This window comes from Anser anser (assembly GCF_964211835.1).
Source record: "Anser anser genome assembly, chromosome: W".
NCBI classification, from domain to species: Eukaryota; Metazoa; Chordata; class Aves; order Anseriformes; family Anatidae; genus Anser; species Anser anser.
In genome coordinates this window covers 5,494,971-5,522,545 of record NC_139731.1, presented here as the reverse complement: position 1 = coordinate 5,522,545, position 27,575 = coordinate 5,494,971, and the positions used below count along the sequence as shown (strand labels likewise).

The following is a 27,575-nucleotide window of genomic DNA, read 5'->3' as shown; positions in this document are numbered from 1 at the left end:
ACCTCGAGTTTCCCCAGGTTCTTTCTGCCAGAGGCTCCAGGTGGGACCATTCTCCCCGGCTGCGGTGTAGAGCACATTCTTTACATCTAGTCCTGTTCGGACTGACCCCAGGGCTACTGCATGAACTATTTCCTGCTTAATTTGTTCAAAGGCTTGTCGTTGCTCAGGGCCCCATTCAAAAGCATTCTTCTTACGGGTTACTTGGTAGAGCGGGTTTACAATCAGACTGTAATTTGGAATGTGCATTCTCCAAAACCCCACGACACCTAGGAAAGTTTGTGTTTCTTTTTTGCTAGTTGGTGGAGACATAGCTGTTATTTTGTTGATCGCATCCATTGGGATTTGACGACGTCCATCTTGCCATTTTATTCCTAAAAATGGAATCTCTTCTGCAGGTCCTTTGACTTTGTTTTGTTTTATGGCAAAATCGGCCTTCAGAAGGATTTGGACTAATTTCTTCCCTTTCTCGAAAACTTCTTCTGCAGTGTCACCCCACACAATGATGTCATCAACGTACTGCAGGTGTTCAGGAGCTTCCCCCTGCTCCAGTGCAGACTGGATATTTCCATGCCAAATGGTATGGCTGTGTTTCCACCCCTGGGGCAGCCGACTCCGGGTGTATGGGACACCCTTCTGAGTAAAAGCAAACTGTGGCCTGTACTCCACTGCTAGAAGGATGTAGAAAAATGCATTAGCGATATCAATTGTGGCATACCACTTGGCTGCCTTTGATTGCAGTTCGTACTGGAGTTTTAGCATGTGCAGCAGTGCTAATAATAATAATAATGATAATAGTACTAATAATAATAACATGTATGAAACAAGTGATGCACAGTGCAATTGCTCACCACCTGCTGTCCGATGCCCAGCCTATCCCCGAGCAGACGGCCCCCCCCAACCCTGGCTAGCCACCCCTATATATTGTTTAGCATGACGTCAGATGGTATGGAATACCCCTTTGGCCAGTTTGGGTCAGCTGTCCTGGGTCTGTCCCCTCCCAGCTCCTGCTGCACCCCCAGCCTGCCCGCTGGCAGGACAGAGCGAGAAGCTGAAAAGTCCTTGGCCTGGTGTAAGCACTGCTCTGCAACAATTAAAACATCAGCATGTTATCAGCACTCTTCTCATCCTGATCCCAAGCACAGCACCCTACCAGCTACTAGGAGGAAAATTTACTCTGTCCTAACTGAAACCAGGACAATAACACTGCCTGCTCAGCCTCACTCTGTCTCAGCTGCTGCAAGGAAATTCATAGTTATAGACTACAAACTATCGTTTTCTTAACGTTTTCTTAAAATTCAATCCTAGAGGTATCCTTTTTTCATAAGAGAGGTGCTCCAGCCCCTTGATCATCTTCGTGGTCCTCCTCTGGACCCGTTCTAACAGATCAACATCCTTCTTGTTCTGGGAGCCCCAGACCTGGACGCAGTATTCCAAGTGGGCCCTCACAAGGGCAGAGTAGAGGGGGACAGTCATCTCCCTTGACCTGCTGGCCACTCCTCTTTTGATGCAGTCCAGGATGCAGTTGGCCTTCTGGGCTGCAAGTGTGCACTGCTGGCTCATGTTGAGCTTTTCATCCACCACAAAATAGCTCCCTTCTGAAACAGTTAATAATTTAAATAATCCAACAACAACCTTTTTTGTTGCCAGCATCAGATCAGATATTCAGGGAAGACAGCTGCTACACAGCTGCCCACTGGATATCACTGCCAGACAGAAGTTTTATAGCTACTAAGAACAACCACAAAGTTTTAATCTTTGAGAATACTTCAGTGTCCCTTTCCTGCCAGTAAAATCATTTCTCAAAAACAGTTATATTGCCAACTTTGTATAATGACTAATTAGACATTTTAATGATGTAGACATCAAATATATTTAATTATTAGTTAGCCATCAACAGAAAATCTCTCAATCACAAATTAATACAGTGTCAACCTTTTTACTCTTCATATTAGGGTTTTTATTAAAGCTATCAGTATACAATTACTTATTATATTGAAGAAATGCCTTTATTATGAATACAATACTTCATTTCTCAACAGTAGCAAATGAACTGTCTTTAGTAATTATTCTGGACCTCCACGCTGTAAAAGAAAAATAGACAGTTAAATATATTCCACTGAAAGTAGGGGAAAGGGAGATCTGATCTTCTTTTGCACTGTTAGAGATTAATAGAGTTCTAATTTTAAATTCTTAGAAATTAAAATCAATATCTAAATAAGAACATGCACTGAGTATGAAAGTGTCAGCACCCATCAGTAACAGCTCAGTTTTGGGGGGGATATATAAAAAAACATAAAAAAAAACACCTGTAGCCTATAAATACAGCTGCTTTCTCCCATTCTGAAGAAACCTGACTGTTACTCACTTTAGAAAGGTGTGATAAACACAACAGTAGTGAACAGAAGGTTTAGAATTATTTTCACTGCCCTAATTCCAAAGTGCAAAGTAAAAACAAAGCCCAGGTCAGCCATTATGATCCTTATGAGAAATCAGAAATCTATTATTTGGCAACAAAATTATTTCAGAACTTACCTTACAGTTTAAAAAATATATATATGCTAGCAGTCAAGGAGTGTATTGCTATGGAAAACAATTCATTTTCTCTTATCATAGTACCCTACTAGTGCATGCAGGAAAACTTATGTCCTCTACTAACATGATTAGACTTTATGTAAACTTGTTTAAGAAAAGCTACATTGGTATCTTTTTTGTTTCAAACTAACACCACTCCAGCTCTTCAAATTTTGTGCATTCTCCCTTTTTAAGTAACAATGTTTACAAGTGAAAATTGTTACAGAAGAAAAGTAAAGTAGGTATTTTTTGCCTTTCATGTAAAATGCCATAATTGCAAATATATTGCAGGAAATATTTATATCAAGTTTAATAAAATGTTTCCACTAATAGAAATCTGAGAGTTAATTTACTAATAACTAACTAACTTATAAAAACGTATAGTTTGAAAAATATTTTGAACTTCAGGTACCTGTTAATAGCCTCTGCTGGTCTATGTACAGACTTGTGCTCCTGTCAAACATATTCAAATTACACATTAATAGCTGTTATAAAACGGTAGTGACAAAAAATAATGTAGGCTATGGCTATTGCTAGCTTTCTGTATCTGTTTAAAGTCTGTACCTCTCTATTCAGTGATATCACAAGCTACTAATGAGTAAGAGTTAGGTACCTTGTGTACTAAGAATTTGTAGTTTGGGTATTGTGCGTCAAAGATAGCCACTAGTGGGATTCTGCAGGGCTCCATTTTAGGGACAGTTCTTTTCAATGCTTTTCTAAATGATCCGGATACAGGACAGTATGCCTATGCATACTAGGCAAGATTGTAGATGATACTAAATTAGGAGCTGTTGACTCCCACAAGGGTAGACAGGCATTGCAAAGAGACCTTGATAGAATAAAGGGCTAAGCAATCACCAACCACATTAAAATTAAAAGAAGAGCCAAGTGCTGGATTCTGCACCTAGGAGAGGGTAATCCTGGATATACATACAGAATGGGGGATGAGAGGCTAGAGAGCAGCTCTGCAGAAAGGGATCTGGGCGTTCCGGTTGAATGCAAGTTGAATATGAGTCAACAGTGTGCCCTGGCAGCCAAGAAGGGTGTACTGAGTCTGGCTGGGATGGAGTTAACTATCCCTGCAATGGTCCATATAATGCTCCGCTCTGCACTTGTAGCTAGAACAGCATTGGTATCACACCAATGTTTTGTCTATTGCTGAACAATGCTGGCACAGCATCAAGACTCTCTCCAACCCCCCCCCCCCCCCCCCCCCCAGCCAGTAGGCAGGAAGTGGTCAAGAAGTGGGGAGGGGACATCACCAGGGCAGCTGACCTAAACCGACCAAAGGAATATTTCCATACCATATGATGTCACACTCAGCAATAAAAGTATCTCGTTATGAAGACGTCTATCCTCCCAAACAACTGCTATGTAGTGGCTGAGGCCTTGCTTCCCAGGGCATGGATGAACATTGCTCACTGATGGGAAGTAGAGAATAATATTTTTCTTCACTCTGTACTTCCATGCGGATTTTGCAGGAAGTCAGCTCATTTAGTGAGGGAAGAAGCTCCACCTAAGAAGTTCTGGGAGGGAGAAGTGGAAGAGGCAGGTAGCTCTAGAGCAGAGCCATCACAAAAACAAGAGGAAGAGACAGAAATCATAAACGAGTCAGAAACCACCCAATCCCTATCCCTGAATGAGTTGCGAGATATATGAAGGGATTTCCGTCGTCACCCAGGTGAGCACATTCTCACCTGACTGTTCCGATGCTTGGACACTGGAGCCAGTAGTCAAGAATTAGAAGGCAGGGAAGCCAAGCAGCTGGGATCCCTCTCTAGAGAAAGGGTCATTGACAGAGAAACTGGGAGAGAGGCACAGGTTCTCAGCCTCTGGAGGCGACTCCTGTCAGGTGTGAAGGAAAGATATCCCTGCAAGGAAGATACTGTATATCAACTGGGTAAGTGGACCACCATGGAGAAAGGTCTCCAGCACCTGAGGGAATTAGCTGTGCTGGAGATGGTTTATAGTGATTTGGACAATGCCCAGACACACAAAGATCCTGATGAAGTCCTGCACACGCCATCCACATGGCGGATGTTTGCACGGAGCACACCATCATGACATGCTAGCACGCTGGCAGCAATAAACTGGAGATATGGGATAGGACCAACAGTGGATGTTGCGTCCAGCCAGCTCCAGCAATATGAGCAAAATCTCTTTGCCCCACTAAGGGCCGTCATCTCAGCGGTGGAGAAACTGTCCCAACGGGTCCATCACCTTGAAGAACATAGATCTTCCTCCTCACCCAGATGTAGCGGTAACTCAGCCGTTAAGAGTCAGCATTTTCCTGCTCGAGGGAGAGAGTACCATGGATGCACAGCACATGGCACACTGTGGTTTTATCTGTGAGACCATGGGGAAGACATGAGGAAGTGGGATGGTGAACATACCTTGATCCTAGCAGCTCAGGTACGTGAAGTACAAGGAAATACAGCAGCAAAAAGTGGGTGTCCTACGAAAATTACTGCTCTGGTTTCTGTTGGGCAGTTCCCCAGAGGGAGTAGAAGGGCTGATATTATTCTTGACCCTGATAGATTCACATTTACAAGACTTAAATGATAGATACTCCAACCAGGATGAGAGGGGCCCTGCCTCTGGCCAGGAAGAGGAAAGGGACAACTAGATTTACTGGACTGTGGGGATCCTATGGCCTGGCATATCAGACCCACAGCAGTACGAGGCTGTAGTGGACACCGGTGTGCAGTGTACCCTAATGCCATCAGGCTACCAAGGGACAGAACCCATCTGTATTTCTGGAGTGACAGGGGGATCCCAGCAGTTAACTGTATTGGAGGCTGAAGTGAGCCTAACTGGGAATGAGTGGCAAAAGCACACCTTTGTCACTGGCCCGGATGCTCCGTGCATCCTTGGCATAGACTATCTTAGAAGAGGATATTTCAAGGACCCAAAAGGGTTCCGCTGGGCTTTTGGCATAGCTGCCTTAGAGACAGAGGACATTAAGCAGTTGTCTACCTTGCCCGGTCTCTCAGAGGACCCTTCTGTTGTGGGGTTGCTGAGAGCTGAAGAACACCAAGTGCCAATCGCTACCACAACTATGCACAGGCAGCAATATTGTACCAACAGAGACTCCCTGATTCCCATCCATAAGCTAATTGGTCAACTGCAGAGCCAAGGAGTGATCAGCAAGACTCACTCAACCTTTAATAGTCCTTTATGGCCAGTACAAAAGTCTAATGGAGAGTGGAGGCTAACAGTGGACTATGAATGAAGTCACGCCACTGCTGAGTGCTGCACATACTAAAACTCCAGTACGAACTGCAATCAAAGGCAGCCAAGTAGTATGCCACAATTGATATCGCTAATGCATTTTTCTCCATCCCTTTAGCAGCAGAGTGCAGGCCACAGTTTCCTTTTACTTGGAGGGGTATCCAGTACACCTGGAATCGACTTCCCCAGGGGTGGAAACACAGCCCTACCATTTGCCATGGACTGATCCAGACCGCACTGGAACAGGGGGGAGCTCCTGAACACCTGCAGTACAGCGATGACATCCTCGTGTGGGGTGACACAGCGGAAGATTTTGAGAAAGGGAAGAAAATAATTACATTCTCCTGAAAGCTGGTTTTGCCATTAAACAGGGTAAGGTCAAGGGACCCGCACAGGAAATCCAGTTCTTGGGGGTAAAATGGCAGGATGGATGTCGCCACATCCCAATGGATGTGATCAACAAAATAACAGCTATGTCTCCGCCAACTAGCAAAAAAGAAACACAAGCTTTCGTAGGCCTTGTGGGATTCTGGAGAATGCATGTTCCAGGCTATAGTCAGCTTGCGAGTCCTCTATATCGAGTGACTCGAAAGAGGAACTATTTCGAGTGGGGCCCTGAGCAACAACAGGCCTTTGAAGAAATCAAGCAGGAAATAGCTCATGCAGTAGCCCTTGGGCCTCTCCATACAGGACCAGCTGTGCAAAACATACTTTACACTGCAGCTAGGGAGCATGGCCTCACCTGGAGCCTCTGGCAAAAGACCCCAGGAGAAACTCGAGGTCGACCTCTGGGGTTCTGGAGCCGGGCCTATCGAGGATCAGAAGCCAACTACACCCCAACTGAAAAGGAGATGGTAACAGCGTCTGAGGGGGTTCGAGCTGCTTCAGAAGTTGTGGGTACAGAAGCACAGCTTGTCTTGGCACCACGGCTACCTGTGTTACATTGGATGTTCAAAGGGTAAATCCCCACTACACACCATGCAACTGATGCTACGTGGAGTAAGTGGATAGCGTTAATTACACAGTGGGCTCGAATGGGGAAACCCAACCACCCATGAATCCTGGAAGAGAGCATGGACTGGACAGAAGGCAGAGATTTCAGAGTATCAGCTGAAGAGCTAACTCGTGCCAAAGCGGTACCACCATATAACGAATTGCCAGAAGATGGAAAGCATTGTTTGGTTCACTGACAGATCGTGTTGCATGGTAGGGAGCCATCGGAAGTGGAAAGGTGCTGTGTGGAGTCCCTCACTATTTGTGGAAGCCATGGAAGAGGAAGACAAGTCGAGTCAGAATACAGAAGTGAAAGCCATCCAACTGGCCCTAAAAATTGCTGAAAGAGAACAGTGGCCAGTTCTCTGTACTTTTCTCTTGCCACCATCTATGAGTCAGTGTAAATATATTCAGTATCTTTATACTGACTCATGGTTGGTGGCAAACGCTCTGTGGAGGTGGCTACAGCAATGGAAACAGAGGAACTGGCAGCACAGAGGTAAACCTATCTGGGCTGTGGCATTGTGGCAAGATATTGCTACCCGGGTAGAGAACCTGGCTGTAAAAGTATGGCATGTAGATGCTCTCATGCCCAAGAGTCGCGCCACCAAAGAATAAGAAAGAGGTGGACGAGGCTTCAAAAATTGAAATTGAAACCCACCAAGGCAAGCATTACGTACTTACCAGAGTAGAAGCAACTACCGGGTGGCTGGAAACATACCCAATAAACATGCCACTGCCCAAAACACCATCTTGGGTCTGGAAAGGCAAATTCTATAGTGCCATGATACACCAGAGATCTGAGTCAGACAATGGGAGTCACTGCTGAAATAATCTTGTCACCTCCTGGGCCAAGAGGTATGGCATTGAATGGGTTCAAGAAGCATTTAGACAATGCTCTCAGAAATATGATTTGGGTTTTGGTGGTTCTGTGTGGATCCAGGAGTTGGAAGGGACCCACAAGTATCATCGAGTCCAGCTCAGGATATTCTATGATTCTGCTGAAGCTCTGAGTACATGCTTACCAAGAATTACAATGTAATACCATATTTGAAACTTTGAAGAACCTGTAGGAATCATATAAAAGCTAGGTAAATACAGAGATTACGCACAAATAAGTGAAACTTACTTTAATATATTCAATCTCTTCATCTGACATAAGTTTTCTTCTGAATTTCTGAGTCAAGGTTCTTGCCAGTTCAGAAGTGTCTGGTGCCCCTTGTACCCTACTGACAGGTGAAATATTTTGGAAGGTCAGTGGTCTGCCTCCTACGGACTCTTGTGCTTTTGAAGCTTGGGGCAGTGGCGTACTTGCTTGTAGAGATTCCTGTACTGAAACACAGAATGTAAAACCATTTACGGAAATATAACAAGAGTGTAAAATGAATTAGATGAATAGTAGATAAAAGTTACCAGTTATTGATGATTAATTTTCCTCATTATAACAAATATTTATAAGAATTAAAATACTCTCCTTTTCACAACCTGTTTTTGTTGTTGTTAAATATATCAGGAGCACAGCGAAAACATTCTGAAATTAAAAGAAAGCATATTTGAGTGGCAGAAATATTGGTGTGGAAACAGAAGATAAATCACCATATATCTTAACAGGCTTTTTTTCCACTGGGAAGCTGCACTTGCAGAAAAAGCATAAAGTATCATAAATGTGTGTGTAGAAAGGGTTATGTAGAAAGATAACAAAGATAACTAAGATCCACTGAAATGATGCTTCTTGTTTACTGTATATGTAAAGACATGAAAAAAAGATAAAGACTTACAGAAAGATAAACTTTACAACAGTGACATACCACAACATGCAGTGCAATGTTGTACTCATTTTTAATATTATATAATGGTAGCATATCAAATTATGTTAATGATGTGCAGAATGAACACCACATATTGGACATCACCAATCAAATTGTTAATGAAATGCGGAAACCAAGGAGAGCATGAAATACTTCACAGAAGACGGCCAGGAGCCAGGCTTAATGAATTCACATTAGAGAAATTGTCTTCAGTTTGAGGATAGGATGACAAAAGGGCAGCATTTATCAAAGGCAGCATTTTGGACCTTAGTTCTGTCCCACCATGGCTGATCTTACAATGAAACTATTAATTTACCAAACCAGGCAGGACTGAGTCTCATAGCACTTACTTCAGAAGCACTCAGGCCTCTATATAAGGTTAAAACACCTGATAAAGCAGAACGCTTCCACAGGATGTCCTTCTCCGTGCACCTGAAAAGTGAGCAAGACAAATGCAACATCTAAACAACTGGGACAGAATGACTATATAATTATAAAATAAGCAGCATCGAGATTGAACAGACCTGGATGAGTCAAAGAATGCAAAGAGTTAAAATGACAGCACTGTCTGTTTCTCTCCTGCTGCCTCCAATAAGATCAGTAAGGACAAAGGAGAGGAGGAGTCTGTTTTAGCCATAGTGAGTATGAGTCAGTATCAGGATAGGGATGTCAAAAAGCTGTAGCAAAATGATCAAACCACTATTGGGTGTTAAAAAAAAAAAAAGACATTCAGAACGTCTCAGTCAGAAGATTGTATCTGAAAGTTGCAAGTTGATCAGGTGGTTCAGGAACAAAGGAAGATCCCAAACAGAGCAAGGAGGAAGAGAGCCCATCTAACGGATCACAATCTGAACAGGGTACATGCCATTAAGCTGAAATTTTAAAATTTAAGAGTAGGAGGCAAAGGGTGCAGAAGATGAAAACAGAAGAAAGCTGCTTATCAGCTTTCTAACAACACACAACTGATAAATTGTTTTGGCTATTAATGACTAGAATGTATTTTTGTTTCAAGAAATAACACACCTTATATATGAAAAACAAGAAACAGTTTCTCCAAGTTTGTTTTATATGCCACAAAAATATTTAGAGATTTTTCTAAGATTTCCTCTTTTGTAGATTTTCAAGTCTGATGTGTAGATGGAATAGAAACATTAGCCAATTAAAAACACAATAAGTCAAGATTCAAAAGTACCAGACCTAATACTGCTGTTGCTTTAGCTCAGATAGTCTCTACTACAATTTTCCCTTTCCTATTTGAGACCATCCTATTGCGGTAGTAATGTGACAAAAGAATTTGGCTGGGCTTTCAAGCATCCATGTCCCTAAAAGTATACTCTTGATCTGCAGAGCTCTGTTTGGCTATGTAGAAGCAGCAATCTAGTACAGTGAAATGCAGTTATTGCTACAGTGTTCGAGCAACATGAGACAGATTGCAATTTACTACCGAGGTGACAGAACCCAATTAGGGTAGAAAGGTCTAACATACTTAAAAGATATAGTCACAAAAATCTTCTGATGAAGAGAGAAACATTAGGTAAATAACATTTTTTTTTTAAGACTGAGAAAGCAATTCACTGGCATGAGAGGTGCTGCAATTGGCTAAACTGTGTACAATGTACAGAATTCTGACAGAAAGTTATTGCAAAAATATTTCCTGAAGAATTCAAAGGTAAGTCAGAAGTGGCATTGATGTGCACTGTAGATACTTTGTAATGTTAATGGATAAACTAAACTTATAGCTAAATCACAGGAGTGATAATGCTGTGGCAAATATATGGTACAGTTACTCATATATTAAGATTCTTCCAATTGTTCTTTACTGAATATTTACTCTTCATATTGTTTTATAAAGTTAAGTGTTTAAAGTCTGAAGATAAGTTTCTGAAATTTAAAATCCAGATGTTTTAGCCATCATTAATGTTTGAATATCAGCAGAAAAGGTGAATCTTCAGATGACTAAACAAACTTTTTGCTTCTAAGAGATCCTTTTAGTGCTGAAAAAAAATGACTCGAGTATCAGGAAAAAAAGATATAGGTAATGAACTAAAAAGAATAAGTCAAAACAGCCATCATTTCTAAACAAATGAGAATAATATAATAGAGCTTCATAATACATCTGCTTTTTTTAGTTTCAAATGCTTTATTGACTCAAAAGGATTATTAAAACAACATACAGCTCATATAACTGATGTCTAAATGTAATGGTATAAGGGATCCTATAAATATCAACATAGCTATAGGTATAAAAATTGAGGTGTCAAAGATGGCCATGAATATATATTTTTTTCTTAACATTAATTAATAGCACTAGGAAACACTTCTTAAAATGTACAGTGGGATGGCTCTTCCAGCTATAATCAGGGTTTTAAATATCACAGACATTGCACACTCCAATTAGGAAAAGAAGGAATAAGGAAAATGCAACATTATTTCTGCAAATTTCATTGAATGCCTAAGGCTGCTTCAAACTGACTTTGGCACAATTACCTCAGGTAAATATTAGTACTTGCAGAAATGTGTAAGTAGGAAAACAACACTGGAAATCTTTGGGAATCTTAACCAAGAAATAAAGACATGCATGTATTATATGTATTCCCACAGTTGTAGAGAGTCTGAAGAGTCAAAAAGTTACCTACAAACTAAAACAAACAGTTTCAGAAACCCTACTCAAAATCAGTTGTCATTTAGTCGAAGCAGAAAAAGCGTGTGCTGGTTCTTGTATAAAACAGGTAATGCAAATAAATGTGGTGCAAGTTTTATTTATAGATGAAATACTTACTTTTAGGTCTGGGACTACTTTTTCTGCCCGGGTACTTAATAGAGTATGTGGCTTGATTACCTAGAACAAGACAAAGTAGTAGGAGAACCAGGGAGAGTAATATGTATTTCTAGACAAATGTTAACTTTACAATAATAAAATGTAACATACGATGTATTAAACAAACTCTTCTATACTGTTGCTTTGTTCACCAAAACTTTTATAAACATTACTTATTTTTTATTTTACCCAAGGAGAAACTTCACCTTTAAAGGTATTCCTCCACCCTAGTGTCCAGAACAGGAATAAGTGTTCTCTTTGTTTTTTTCACAGCAATCAGTACGTATGCAGAAATAGCTATCACAGTGGCATAAATGGAATTATAAAGTTTTAGCACATGGAATTGCAAGCTGTATTTTTTCATCTGGCTGGACAGGATCGACTAGTTTCATTAAGAAAAACAATAAGATATGAACCCTGGTTTTCAAAGCCACTCTGCTTATTTTTGAAACGTGTTTTCAAGAAGACTCCATGTCTCACCTTCACCTTAAAGAGAAGAGGGATGACTTAGAAAGGAGATACTGGCTAGTGCCCTCCCCTTGAACAATGTACAAAAGGGGCAACTCGGGGCTTCCCTGTAGCATCCTTTTCTACCAGAGGTGAAACATGCAACTGAGAGAGGGAGTTAGGAGAACCTTATCAAGTAGAGATAGAGCGCCGACGGCATTAAACCAGGATGCTACTTAGTGTCTTTGCTAACTATGGTGCATTGTGCAAATTAACTAAAGCAAGCAGCCTTGGGCCCCTTACCAAGGTCAGTCTCCTAATAAGAGAGTGAGCCTATCTTAAGAAACTGGTAGAAACTGGTCCTGCAGATGGACAAGAGCCAAGGAGCAACTGAGTCTGTGCAAAGACAAGAGGTCAACTAGCAGTGACGAGGAAGAGTCATCAATCTTCATCCCCACGACCCCCGATGACCACCACCAGAATACACTGTGCAAGCGCAGATGGGAGGAGTTTATGGAAATGACTCCTTGGAACTAATTTTAATATGAAGCGGGGACAGGTTATGAATATGTATAGGCGTATTGTGAAACTTCATGCATATGTAACTCTTTACTGCATATAACCAAGGCAAGTTGCCGCGTCAGGCGCGCACGACTTTGGCGGGACTACCCCCCGTGCTGCCCAGCGCTGAATAAACATACCTACTTCACAATCTTACTGATTGTGGAGTCCGTTTTCCGCAAGTCACAACGGGGTCGAATGACTAGACAGCACGAGTAGGGTAAAAACATGTTTACCGCCTAGGACGTACCGCACACGCTGGAATTACTCCAGGACAAAAGCGACCCCGCACAATAGAGGAGGCGCAGAACAAGCTTGCCTTGGAATTTAGTACCGAAAGGCACAGCGGCGCGCAGCCAGCGCTCCCCGGGGTAGCTCCGCAGCGCCGCAGAGCCGGGCCGGCCCTGCCCCGCGCCAACGACCCCTCCCCGCGCCAAGGACAGCGGCCTCCCCGCCGGCGCCTCAGACCCCAGCCACCTCAGGCCCCGTCGGCTGTGCGCGAGGTCCGCCGCCCGCGCTGGGCTCCCAGTCCCCTCTCCCTCAGCCGTGCCCCGGTCGTAGAGCGAGCGCCACTACCTGAACGACCCTAGTAGCAGCCGTCATCTTACATAGTGACAACCGGCCGCCGCAGCACCCCACCCGCTGTGAACCGGACCACGCCAGGGGGAGGGCTGGGCGGGAGTGAGGGAGGGAGCGGAGCTTTTCCGTGGCCTCTACAGTTACAGGGGGCGCGTGGAAGAAGGGCTTTATGATGACGAACTCTGTTAGTCTCGTCGGTTTGCACCTGAACCCTGGGAAACGAAACGAAAGGGCAGGTGTTCCCTCAGGTGTCGGCCTGTACTTCCCCCGTACACCCACGGTCGCTGCTGTGAGAAACGCTCCGTAGCCAATAACTTAGGCTCAGGCGAGGATCTCAGTGAAGTAGTAATTTATTCGCGATTGCAACGGCAGGCACCCTACAAGCAGGAGCGCACCTAATGGTTCCAAAACACAGTTCATATACTTTTTGATGAAAGGACCCTCCCCTGTTTCCCCACTGAGTGGGTAATCCAGGTTCACAATCTATCTGATGCTTCACAGGCCTTCAGTTGCCGGCCTGTTAAATTTCAAATTTCTTTTGACTTTTTTTACTGTTTGAAGTGGTAATGTTTCTTCCCTTATCTGACTTAACACTGTGATTTTCACCTAATTGTTCTAAGGAGTCTGGTTGTCTGCATTTTACAAGGTCACCTGCTAAGTTTCCTTATCACTGCAAGCATATCTCAATACCACACTGCTTACCTTTAAACAATGTAACTCTGCAAAAACATTTTTATTCCCACAATTTCCCCCTTTTCTTTTTTTTATAAATTGTTGATTTTTGCAAAACTTTTCTCTAAGTTGTAATTTGGTAGATTTCTTCTTCTTCTTCACCTTCTTTGCTTTCCGTCTCCTCTAAGATCATCACCTTATCTGAGTAGGGTGGTGGCTTCATGGTCATTTGTTTCAGTAGTGCAGTTTCAATTAACCACTGTAGTAGTCCTTTTACACAGGGGATAATGCAACAACCAACGGCTGTCAAAACTCCTGCTACTATGATCAAGGATGTAAATATGCCTTTTTCTGCCAATTCACTGGCAAGGGTGGTAAACCCTTGCAATGCTCTAGTTACTATGCCATCCGGGGCAGTATTGTTGGGTATAAAAGTGCAACAATGGTTGCTCAGTATCACACACACACACCTCCTTTCTCCACAAGCATCATATCTAATGCTATTCTGTTTTCCCAAGACATTTTGCTGGTGGCATCTAGTTGTTCAGCGATTCCTCTTATCGCATCCCTTGTATAATTTATGAATCTCTGCTGATTATAATAAATATAATTAATCCAATCCACATTCTTATTGATTGTTACCCACCAGAACAGTGACTCAAACCCTGCAGCAATTTGATTTCTGGCTTCCTGTTCATCGGGAACTCCTCTAGGCACCCCAATAGAATCTATGTACGCTCTATCATCAAATGATACTCCTAAGCTTCTTTTACTTCTTCTGGGTATTTGTGATGTTTCTCTTTCAAATGCCAGGGTGAAGGGTATAGCTAATTGAACAAGTGCACAAGTGCCTCCCCAGTTAGATGGTAGGGTGGACCGTAAGATCTTCCCTCCACAGTACCACCAGAGATCTGTCCTGGGGATCTCAAGTCCTGAGCAGTTTCCCATCAAGTCCTCGGTAGCATTCAAGGTCCTCGTGCGCAAGGCAAATTCTCCCAGATGCCGGGTAGCACTCACACCCTGCCGTGAGAGGCAAGCTGTATGGTTACCTATAGCTGTAGAGAATGCAGGGGGAGCCCTGATACTGCTATCACGCAAGGAAGGGAAGAGCAAAGAGAGAGACTTACAGGCCTCATTTCCCCAGGCAGTCTTGTCTTGGTACAATGCAATCATACATCGCATCCCCTGGGAATCCTTGGTCCATCCCAATGGGAAGGGCACTATCTGGGCAATCGGTCGTCCCGAGGCACAAGCATAGCAATCGCTATGGTTGAGACTCTGGACAGTATATTTGACCCATTCTATCCAGGCATTCACATCCCCATACCCTGTTTCAATCTCAAATGTTTGAACTGCCGCATTTCAAAGAGGGCCTCCTGTTTTCTCTCCTGTTTTCTCCTCGAGTTTCTCCCTTTCTCTGATGGCAGTAGAGGATCGTTTCCATACAGCTATTCTCAATCTGGCTGTTGGGTCTCTCCCAGTTATTTGTTCTCTCTGCTCAATTGTCCTTGGGCATTTAAATCTCCACAAGCCAACACCTCACAAGCATCAAACGTGACAGATTGTGGTACATAACCCTCTGTCACATTCACCCCTATTTTTATGGGGTATCCTCGTCTTACTATTATCTGGTCATGCCTTTTCCAAGTTGCCAATTGACCAAGGCTTTCTCTGAGGCTTACAATCACTAGAAACAAAATTAATAGTTGATTTTTCCCTGTCATTATTTTTAACCCTTAGGTTTCCAAATAATTATCAATACAAATAATAAGATATATGTACACTACTACTAGAACAAAAACCCCTTGGGAGCACTTTGATTCGCTATAGGCCAGTCCTTTCTCTCAATCACAAGTCACACTCATTAGTTACCTGTGAAAATAAAAGGTTAGTTTACAATTGTAAGCTTGTATCCCGCTCAGAGTCCACTATGAGATTTTTCTCTTCGATTTCAACTTCCAGCAAGTCTTCTGTAGGAACAGCTTCCCAGGTACTAGGGTCGACAGATGCCTTCACTCGAGTATAGTGAGTCCAACCTTTTTCCGCAGTTCTTACGACTGTTTCAGTAGTTAGTAGTACTTGCAATAGTCCCTCCCATTCAGGCCAGAGTTTTGATTCTTTTCAGGTCTGAATCAGGACCCAATTTCCTGGTTGATGGTGGTGAATGGGGAATTCCAAAGGTGGGGTTTGAGCCAACAACTCACGGGTCCTGAGAGATGACAAAGAAGAGGACAACCCCAGAATATAATTCTTAAGAAAACTCTCTCTTGTTTTGAATTGTGGTATCTCATCCCTTCTGCCCAGATAGGGTAATCCAAACAGCATCTCATATGGTGAAATTCCTATATCGTTTCTTGGTGCTGTTTGATCCTGTGTGTTAAACACAGGATAATGTTGATCCTGTGTGTTTAGGAGTGCTAAAGGTAAGCATTTTACCCAAGGAAGTTGGGTTTCTAACACTAATTTAGTTAATTGCTTCTTTAATGTCTGGTTCATTCGCTCCACCTTCCCAGAAGAGGAGGGGTGCCAGGGGGTGTGAAAATCCCACTCAATCTCTAAGGCCTGCATTAACCCTTTCAGTACTTGTGAAGTGAAATGTCTTCCTTGATCTGAATCAATGTTTTCAGCTATCCCATATCTAGGGACTATTTGCTCCAGTGACACCTTAGCCACCGATAAGATACCGAGGGGAAAGCTTACACCCATCCAGTCACGTGGTCAACTAGGACATACAAGTACTTAAGTCCCCCTACTTTAGGTAACTCGGTAAAGTCTACCTGCATACTTTGGAAAGGTCAAATCCCTGGCTCCCGTCCCCCTCTAGGTGGGTTACGGATGACGTTTTTATTTACCTTTTGACATATGGCACATCCTCTGCATATTTGCCTCACTAAAGTGTATATTCCTACACAGACATACTTTCTTAGCACAACATCACACATTGCTTGCACCTCCCAATGACCCTCTTCATGTAAAACAGTTAATATTTGCCTCATTCGTGCTTTATTCACCATTTCTCTCCCATCAGGGAGTATCCATTTTCCCTCAGACTTCGTGGCTCCTGATTCCTTAAAAAAATCTTTCTCTTAAAACTGTTTAATTCTTTCTTAGTTTTCAGCAATTCCCTGAATCCTCTCTGGATTTATTCTTCGTTTTCCCTCAGACATTAGATGCCTTAAATACTTGACTTCTCTTTCTACATATTGTAATTTATTTTTCAATACTCCCAAGCCCTGCTTTCCCAGAAAGTTGAATAGCTTGTTAGTAGCTTCCTTCACAACTGTTTTCTCCTGTACTGACAATAAAAGATTGTTAGCGTAGCAACCACATAACCACCAAGTGATTATATGAAGGTGCTTTATTCAGCGCTGGAAGCCGGGGCAGGTGCCCAAATCTGGCTTCAAGTCCCGTTACTTCCCAGCCGTTATTTATACATACAATATTGCGTCAGGTATACATATTCATTACAGGTTGCAACATCAGCCTCGCTTTTCATTCTAATTAGCTCCCCTCCCCTTTGCACATGCGTGGCGCACTCTGGTGGTCGTCCAGGTGGTCGTCCAGATGAAGTAAGGAGTCTTCCTCTCCGCTGAACTCTTTCACCTTTCTCACTCGACGCATGCTCCCTCCGCTCCTTGGTTCTGCTTCAACTCATTTCATCATCTCCAGGCCCTTATCCAAGGTCAGGTTGTACCTATTCCCTCCCAGGGTTCCCCTTCAACGATTCCTTTAAATGTTCAGTGTACTCCCTAGGTTTCCAGTATACATAGATTACTTGATAATGTAAGTACATTTAATAATATTTAATTATACCGTATGATCCATCACCTGAGAAACATTAATAGAACATCCATTCAATTCTCCCCAACACTAACATTTCCCCCCTTTGAAAATACTTCACTCATACCAAGAGCAAGTATTTTCATTACTATTAGGTTGAATCAGGTTAGTAGAGGTTAGTGAGTATAACTTGATATAGAGATTAGTAAGTATAATCTTAACGCATCTTCGTTAGTCTACTATCTTATTGATTCCTCTATGCCTGCTTGTTAACGCTAGTACTATAGGATGGGGGTGGAGTAAGTGGGATAGGGTGTTCTGGGTGATTCCCAGTAACCTACTAACCTCCTTAACCACATTGGCAATGAAATGTGGTCCCCTGTCTGAAGAAATACCCAATGGTACACCAAATCTAGGGATTATTTCCTGTAGTAACCATTTTACCGTTTCCTTTGCTTGGTTGGTGCGACAGGGAAGGGCCTCCGGCCATCCTGAAAAAGTATCAACCCCTACCAATAGGTATTTATAACCTCTTGCTTTAGGCAGTTCCACGAAATCTATTTGCCAGTAATCTCCAGGCTCTATTCCAGCTCTAATTCTCCCCATCTCAGCATGTTTCCTTGCTACCGGGTTATTCTTTAAGCAAAGCTCACATTCTGACATTACTGACTTTGCCATTGTTAACATGTGTACCGAGATGACACCTCGTTTCAAATAGGTCACCATTGCTCCTGCACCCCAGTGACATTCATTATGTTTTATTTGTAAGATTTCTCGCATTATTATAGGAGGCACTATGAGTTGTCCTGTCGTAGTCACATACCATCCGTCAGGATTCTTCCGGGCCTTCATCAAATTTGCAAGTCTCTCATCTTCTGCTGAATACTTTGGGTCTTTAGGTAATTTAAAACAAGAGAGGCCTACCTTCGATGGAATTAGAGCCATTACTTTCCGTACTTCACGCGCGACCTTCCGGGCCGTCAAATCTGCCAATCTGTTACCTTCTGCAATCTCTGACATCCCTCCTTGATGAGCTTTACAATGCATTATGGCCACCTGTTGGGGTTTCTGTACAGCTGTTATTAATTTCAATATTTCTTCCTGATATTTTATATTAGTCCCTTGTGAGGATAGCATTCCCCTTTCTTTCCATAATGCCCCATGTACGTGGACTACCCCGAATGCATATTTTGAATCTGTCCAAATATTCACATTCTTACCCTCGCTTAGTTCCAGGGCTCGCGTCAGGGCGACTATTTCTGCTCGTTGGGCTGAAGTCCCCGGAGGTAGGGAATTTGCCTCGATCACTACCTTTGATGTAGTTACTGCGTATCCTGCATAACGAGTCCCATTTTCCACGAAGCTGCTTCCATCCGTGAAAAGTTCCCAGTCTGGTCTCTCCAGAGGCTGATCTTTTAAGTCTGTTCTGCTGGCATAGGTATGTTCGATGATCTCCACGCAATCATGACTGAGGTCTCCTTCCTCCGCAGTTGTTCCTAGAAACACTGCTGGGTTCAATAGGTTAGTAGTTCTTAAGATTCATTCGGCTGGGCGATAGCCAATGGCCCCCCTTTTGCCTGTATTAAAAGGACTGTGGCTGCCATGGCCCTTAAACACGAGGGCCATCCGGCGCTTACCGCATCCAATTGTTTAGAAAAATACCCCACAGGTCTTTTCCAGCTCCCAAGTCGCTGGGTCAGTACTCCTAATGCCAATCGTTGTCTCTCATGCACAAACAGCTGGAAGTCCTTTGATAAGTCCGGCAAGCCCAAGGCAGGCGCCTTTATCAGGGCTTCTTTTAATTTCTTAAAGGCCTCTTGTTGTGGCTTCCCCAGGTAAATGTACAGGCCTTTTGGGTTTCATAGAGGGGCTTTGCTATGAGTCCATAGTCCATTACCCACAGTCTACACCACCCGGCCATACCTAGGAAAGCCCGTAGTTCGTGCAGATTTCGCGGCTCGGGGATTTCACAAATAGCTTGTATTCGGTTAACTCCCAATTTTCTTTGTCCTTGAGAAATTTCACATCCCAAATAAATTACTGTTGTGCACGCGATTTGTGCCTTTTGTTTAGAAACTTGTACCCATTTAGTCCCAATTGATTCAAAATATCAACAGTTACCTGAATACATTCTGACTCTCCTTCGGTAGCTATTAATATATCGTCCACATATTGTAACAGCAGGTATCGATCCTTTGGTACCTGAATTTGTCCTTGGTTAATCCAATCTTCTATTTCTTTAGCTAGTTGACTGCCGAAGAGGGTCGGGCTATTCTTGAATCCTTGAGGCAATCTTGTCCAGGTCAGTTGCATCTTTCGTCCATTCCGTGGACTTTCCCATTCAAAAGCAAAAAGTTTTCTACTATCCTTGTCAATGGGTATGCAGAAGAAGGCATCTTTAAATCAATTACAGTAAACCACTTATATTTTTCTTTTACAGATGTTAACAATGTATAAGGATTAGCCACCACTGGGTGAATATCTTTTGTTATTTCGTTTATTGCCCTAAGGTCCTGCACTAGCCTGTATTCCCCATTAGGTTTCTTTACTGGGAAAATTGGGGTATTATATTCAGATTTGCATTCCTCCAGAATGTGGTAGCTAAGAAATTTATCTATAATCTTTACTATTCCTAGCCTAGCTTCTAGCTTCAATGGGTACTGTTTAATCCGTACCGGTCGGGCCCCTTCCTTAAGTTCAATTTTTACTGGCTGGGCTACTTTTGATTTTCCAGGCACGTCCGTTTCCCAAATTGCAGGCATTACTGCATTTTCTACCTCTTTTGGGATATGAGGAACAGCCTTCTCTTTAATCATTAATATTTGTCCCACTTTTGATTCCGGGATTCTCATAATCAATTCTCCATCTTCAAACATTATAGTTTAGTTAGCAAATCCCGTCCCAAAAGAGGAATAGGGCATTCTGGTACATATAAAAATTCATGCGTAATTTCTTTACCTCCAAACTGTAAATCAAGGGGTTGTAAGAACGGCCGTATTTCCTCCTTCCCGGTGGCACCTACAATAGTAGTTTTCCTTTCCCCTATCTTACCACTTAATCTATTGAGTACTGAATATGTGGCCCCTGTATCAATTAAAAATTTTACTTCCTTATTTCCTATTTGAATTTTTTACCAAGGGCTCTTTAGTTTCTTTCAATCTCTCTAAAAAGGCGGAAGGTGATTCCGCTTTTTCTTGCCTGACATTATACAATTTTGACCAATTTATGGTCCGGGGCATGGCATTCTGTACCCCGATTTGTACCCAATCTTGATATCTCTTCAGCCTCCTTATTCCATCCCCTGTGTTATAATCCCACTGGGGATCCTCGGTGGGGAAGTTTTGATCTAGATTTCCAAGCACTAATCCATTACGTGTATCTTCTCGGGCTCTCTCTCTGGCTGCCCGTAATACCATGTCCTTTTCTGTTGAATCCATCAAAGTATCCAGGATCACCTGGAGATCATCCCAATCGGGATTTTGGGTTTTAATTATCATTTTCATTATCCTAGCTACTTTATCTGGGTTTTCCCTGTAGGTGCCGGCTGCTTGCTTCCATATCATTAAATCCCCAGCTGAAAAAAAGGCACCTTGACATATACCGGTCCTTCTGTCCCCACTCCTTGCCTGAGGGGAGCGATTATTTTCCCTCCCTCTTCATTTATAGTTTCTCCTGCCCTTCGCTGTTGCCGGGTCCTATGTGACACGGGGAGACTAAAATCGGGGATTCTCCATCACTACTGCTATCTTCCTTTTCTCTTTTCCCTCCCTGTCCTGGCTCTTCCGGCGGAGCCGACGGCGCAACTTCCAGATCAATATTTCCATTATTCATTTCCCATAATACTTATTATTCTCTATTGCCTGATGCTGTATACAGCGTCCCTCCTTAGTACATGCACAACAACGTTCCTCAGTTGAAACCTCAAGCACCATTATTCCACAAGCATGCTGCCATTCAGGCTTTCGGCGCAAATAAAAGAATAATTCCACATACGGCAGTTCATCATATTTTCCTTCCCACTTACAAAATAGCATTAATTGTAAAATTGTATTATATTGCAATGTTCCATTCTCAGGCCAAGTTTCTTGGTCCTCTAGTTTATACTGTGGCCACCAAATGTTACAATAATCAATCAGCTTTCCTTTCCGCATTTCTTGACCAAAACCTCCCTCTTTCCAGTGTGCTAGCAAACACCCCAGCGGGGATGTCCGCGGGATAGGTACATCTTTTCCCAGAATTTCTTTAATCTTTTTCATTTTGAGCTTATGATACGGACCCAAAAGCTGCCGGAGCAGCAACACACTCTCCCGGAAGCTGCTGGAGCAGCAACACACTCTCCCGGAAGCTGCCGGAGCAGCAATACACTCTCCCGAAAGCTGCCGGAGCAGCAACACACTCTCCCGAAAGCTGCCGGAGCAGCAACACACTCTCCCGAAAGCTGCCGGAGCAGCAACACACTCTCCCGAAAGCTGCCAGAGCAGCAACAGCACACTTTCCAGAAGCTGCCGGAGCAGCAGCGTGCTTTCCCAAAAGCTGCCGGAGCAGCAGCGTGCTTTCCCAAAAGCTGCCGGAGCAGCAGCAGCACGCTTTTTACATACCAGTAATACCAGGTGCTGACCCTTCAGCACAAACCAATACAGTTACCAATGCCGAACCTGCAGAGCTTTCGCTCTGTTTAACGGACGGCGCCTAGGCTTACCCCGGGAGCTCCCTGCCCAACCGAGCGTGGCTTTCGCCGCGTCTGACCGGCAGGCTTTCCCAACCAAATCGGTACCGAATACCCAAAGTTGAAAGCACCTTTGCTTACCACTCCAGTGGTACGTCGTGAGCAGCGGAGGTCGGTCGTGGTCGACTGCTCCCCGAGAATCCCTCGGTGCCGGCTGGAGCGAAACCGAGACACGATCCGCCTCAGCAGTGCCCACGCAGTCCCATCTGGGTCGCCAAAATGTTAGCGTAGCAACCACATAACCACCAAGTGATTATATGAAGGTGCTTTATTCAGCGCTGGAAGCCGGGGCAGGTGCCCAAATCTGGCTTCAAGTCCCGTTACTTCCCAGCCGTTATTTATACATACAATATTGCGTCAGGTATACATATTCATTACAGGTTGCAACATCAGCCTCGCTTTTCATTCTAATTAGCTCCCCTCCCCTTTGCACATGCGTGGCGCACTCTGGTGGTCGTCCAGGTGGTCGTCCAGATGAAGTAAGGAGTCTTCCTCTCCGCTGAACTCTTTCACCTTTCTCACTCGACGCATGCTCCCTCCGCTCCTTGGTTCTGCTTCAACTCATTTCATCATCTCCAGGCCCTTATCCAAGGTCAGGTTGTACCTATTCCCTCCCAGGGTTCCCCTTCAACGATTCCTTTAAATGTTCAGTGTACTCCCTAGGTTTCCAGTATACATAGATTACTTGATAATGTAAGTACATTTAATAATATTTAATTATACCGTATGATCCATCACCTGAGAAACATTAATAGAACATCCATTCGATTCTCCCCAACACTAACAAGATCATCCACATATTGTAACAGTAATTCCTCCTCGGGAGGTTGGAATTGCTCCAAAATCTGTTCTAGAACTTGCCCAAATAAATTGGTGGCCCTGTAAACCCCTGAGGTAAAATTGTCCATCTGTATTGTTGCTTCCGCCCCATTTCAGAGTCTTTCCACTCAAAGGCAAATATATCTTTGCTCCCAGGGTCTGAGAGCACCCCATTAATAACACCGTTATTCCAGCCTAACAATTTACTATTTGAATGCCCAATTTCATCATCAAATCCCTTCCCAACAAGTTAGTCCCTGTCTCGGGTACATACAATAATTGCCCAGAGATCATTTTATCCCCTAGTCTCAGCCTGGTATCCCCCAAAAGTGGCACTGTTATCCCAGTCCCTTCTACCCCCATCACTTTTTAGGGTTTCATTAGTTAATTTAATCCCTGATACTTTACAGGCCAGTAATGATCTAGCTGCCCCAGTGTATTGGGTTCACATGGCAAGGTTGGGGGGGGGGGGGGGGGGGCGGCTGCAGTGGCAGCCCCCACGAGGAGAATCCAGAAACCGCCCCGTGGCAGATAATGGACAATTTCATCCATCCCCAAACGGGCCCACCGCTGCCCAGAGCCAAGCCATGAGCAACACAGTCCGTGCCTCTGTGAGAGCACATCCACGAAAACAAACAAACAAACAAACAAAAACCTGCTGCTCAACAGCAGCTGGGAGAGAGAGGAGCGAGAAACCTCCCCGCAGACACCAAAGTCAGCGCAGAAGGAGGGGGAGGAGGCGCTCCAGGCGCCGGAGCCGAAGCCCCCCCTGCGGCCTGTGGAGAGGCCCCTGGTGGAGCAGGCTGCCCCCCCCACCCCTCTCCTCCCCTGTACTTGGGAAACTGACCAAACACCACAGCAAATATACCAAAACTTCTAGACTGTTACTTAGATAATGCCTACATCCTCTTTCCCTGCTCATTCAACTTCAAAGAGCTCTGTCAAACACTACATACCACACCTTTAACACCTTCAATAACCCTTTTTAACACTTCTTTCTGTCTTCCTCCAGCCTGTACTTTCCCATTTTCCTTCTCTCCTCCTTCTTCCACTCCGGATATTCCTATTTGAAGTGACAGGCCTGGCCACACTTCAAAGCCTGTCCCTCAGGTTTCCTTGCCTGCCAATCCTTCATCTCTCTTCCTCTCCTTTCCATCCCGGCCCTGACTCCTCCTGAAAATTTTCTTCCTCTTTCTCCAACCCTCTGCCTCACTACCTGCTACACTGTCAATACCATTAGTTTCGCTCTCTGCTTTTCCTTCTCATCTCCCCTCCTGACATACACCTCCAGGGCCTCCTGCAGGAGGGCCCCCCACAGTGACTGTTCACTACATCCCCCCACCTTCTGGAGCTTTTCCCCTGTATCTTGCCAGGCTTTAACCACAAAATGAACTTTCAAGAGCCCTTGGGATACCGGGTCCTCGGGATTCATCCCCGAGTACTTTCTCATTCTGACCCTAAATCTCTCATATGATTTCTGTGTTGCGCATTATTATTATTCCATCCAGAATTGACAAGTGGTTATTTCTGCCCTGCCGGTATTACCCCTGGTCCTGGAGGATGAGCTCTCTCCCATTTTTGTATAGCAGCTCTCCTCCTGATCATTCCCATTTCTTTCCCTGTAAACAACATATTTATATACATAATTCCCCCCCCAGGAGTATAAGTTAGGTCCTAGGAACTGGTCCAATAGTTCAGCTAGCCTGTTGGGATCCTCAATTAAAGACTTCATCTCCTTCTTAAAACTCCTAACCTCTCTGCTGGTAAGGAGAGAGGGGAATTCACCTAAGAGGATACAAAAGTAATGTTAGTACTGTTAGTATAAGGGAAGGCAAAATTCTCAGTCTCTCTTCTACCTTGTTCTAATTCTTGCCAGAGCCTAGAGTACGCTCCTTCTCTAGGGACAGTGTTAATTACAGTCCCTGTCTCCCTGGAGCGGCTGCTGCTGGTGCAATATTGGGATTATAGGGAGCATAACTTGGCTCCTTCTCCGAAAAAAAAAAAAAAGGAATCTTATTGTTTACATATAAATTTAAAGCCTGAATTTTCATCAGACCCGTATTTTGGCCAAAATACTGCTGTTTCCTTAATTGGTTCTTTTGTCCAGACTGATACACAATATTTAACCTTTTTATTTTTTTCTTTCTTTTATCATCTCCTCTAATTTTGGGATTATTTTTCCAATTTCTTATCATTCTTCCAGAAGGACTGTCAGTAGACACTCCCCCAGGGATATCTCCCTGTCCCCTGGAACTCATATTTCCCATTTTTCCTAGCCCTTGTCAGTGTGCTGCTACAGAAATTTCCCTCCTGCAGGGTACCACGCACTAACGTTTCGATTCTGGAAAATGGGGGTGTACTGCCAAGCACTTTACCGTGCAAGGGGTACCGCACACCTATGAGTTTACCAGATTCCCTGGTGTATTGCCAAGCACTTCCCCGTGCAAGAGCTACCATACACCAAATTTCCCTGGTGTTCTGCCAAGCACTTCCCCGTGCAAGGGCTACCATACACCAAATTTCCCTGGTGTACTGCCAAGCACTTCCCTGTGCAAGGGCTTACCGTACACCAAATTTCCCGAGACTCTTCCTTTCTGTCTCTTATCTCATGCTTTGTCCGTCTCCGGCCGCGCCCCTCGCGGAGCTACGGAACCGCGGATCAGGACTCCACACTCGCTTCATACAAAAGTACGTCTCAATCACACATCACACAGAGTCTCACCCGACCCCCAAGGCAATACTTAATATTTCTTACCTTGGTCTGTGCACAGAGTTACCGGATCAATTCTTAAACTCGGAGTGCCTACCTTCTTCCCTTCCCCATGTAAGGAATAGTCCAGCAATTCGTGCCACTAAGGGGTGTGAAGGGTTAACATTGAGGCCTGGGTTTAGGCGAGAAGAGAACAAAGGGATTTCTTCAGAGAAAAACTGCTGACTTTGCACAGATGTGCAGTAACTTCTGACAGCCGGCCAAGAGACCACTAGATAAGGAGGAAGAATACGAGCCTCCCTGTCCGAGCGGCCCCCGAGAAACTAACAGAGACTGATAAGCAGGCGCACCTGGGAGGACTTCGGATTCGGGAAACCAATTATAATAACCCTGCCTCTTCTAGAAGTAGTAATGAATATGTATTAGCCTAGGAGCATAAAAACCAGCCGCCTTACGTAACAGGTGTGCGTCCTGGTGGAGCAGAGACTCCCGGCGCACCCAGCGCTGTTTGCTTGCCTCTATTCATTTAATAAATTGTAAACTTTGATTGTAATCCTATTTGGGACTCAGTCATTTATAACAATTGGGGGCTCGTCCGGGATGGTCTTGGTTCCTGAATTCTGACTTGATCTAGGAGGGGCGCCCCCACCATTTGGTGGCTCCTGTTCGAGTCAGGTCGGGGCTAATGCCATCTTGAACCTGAATAAGGGCAAGCAAAGATTTAGATTTTTTTATGAGCTCCCTTTGCCGGCTGCAGCACTATATTTTGCCCGTAATTCTGCGCGCGAAGATCCGAACGAAGACGACGGAGTCGCAAGTATTTAAGGCGTATACCGTTCGGTTGGGTGGGTTTCGGTTGCCTGTGTGTGTGTGAGAGTGTGATTGAGACGGAACGTAGTTCCGAAGCGATTGTGGAGGTCTTCTAACCGCGGTTCCAATCTCCCGCGAGGGACTTGGCCGGTGAAGGACCGAAGCGATTCCTATAGGATTCGTGGGTGGGTGATAGGTCCTAAACCCCCTGCAAGACACTCTCACTAAGGCAACCAAGGGCTGTAGGAATTGCCACAGTAAAATTCCTAGATGGGTCAGACAAAATTGAAGACCCGGGACCAGAGAAAAGGGAGCAAATTACCAGACATACCACCAGAAAGTCCATTAGGGATAATGATTAGAAATTGGAACGATAGGGGCCCCAGAAAAGGGAAAAAGTAAATTAAAAATGGTTCAGTATTGTATGACAGAATGGCCAAAGGAGCCTTTAAGACCACATGTCTTTTGGCCCGTTTTCGGATCCTTTGAAGACTGGGTTTGCCAGGCCTTAAATATACATGTTAATTCAAAGGAACCTTTTAGCCAGGAGGAAAGTGATTATGCAGGATTATGGATCAGGATCTCACGTCCTTTTCCAGCCTCAATATTTACACTAAAAGCAGACGAGAAGTTTGACGAAGAAGAGAACAAAAAAATAAAAAAATAAAAAAAAAAGGAAAAAGAAAAAGATGATGAATGGGAGTCATTGGATAACCTACCACCTCTATATCCTAACAATCCACCCCCGGTGGTGCATCTTGTAATCCTGTTTTGTTCTTAAATGTTTTGACTGTGTCAAGGAGGAAGGTGGGAGCATTATCTAAGTAACAGTTTAGAAGTTTGGGTATATTCGCGGTGGTGTTCGGTCAGTTTCCCAAGTATCGGGGGAGAGGGGCTGACTGATTATCAAAGTGGTAGAACGGAGAGTCACTTCTTTGGTGGTTCGGGCCTGAGCCCTGGGAATTTGGTAAGAAGGGGGAGAGCGAATTTATTTAGGCCTCAATACCTTTTTAAACCCCCATCTTGACGGATACACAGGAGTGATTCCTT

At 44.0% G+C, this 27,575-nt stretch overlaps 1 long non-coding RNA gene across 4 annotated transcripts; it reads right to left on the bottom strand.

Annotated features, from left to right (window-relative positions):
• Window positions 1-25,879, bottom strand: LOC310888703. 4 transcript variants are annotated; one of them, XR_014576074.1, is made up of 6 exons: window positions 13,006-23,385; window positions 11,383-11,442; window positions 8,954-9,035; window positions 7,925-8,127; window positions 2,984-3,024; window positions 1,616-2,081 (listed from the first exon to the last, which is right to left on the bottom strand). It is a non-coding gene; the product is annotated as an uncharacterized lncRNA (long non-coding RNA). The 4 variants fall into 4 exon arrangements; XR_014576073.1 differs by lacking the exons at window positions 1,616-2,081; window positions 2,984-3,024 and adding an exon at window positions 1-668; XR_014576072.1 differs by lacking the exons at window positions 2,984-3,024; window positions 13,006-23,385 and adding an exon at window positions 25,761-25,879 and having other exon boundaries at window positions 1,617-2,081.
• Window positions 25,880-27,575: the final 1,696 nt, after the last annotated feature.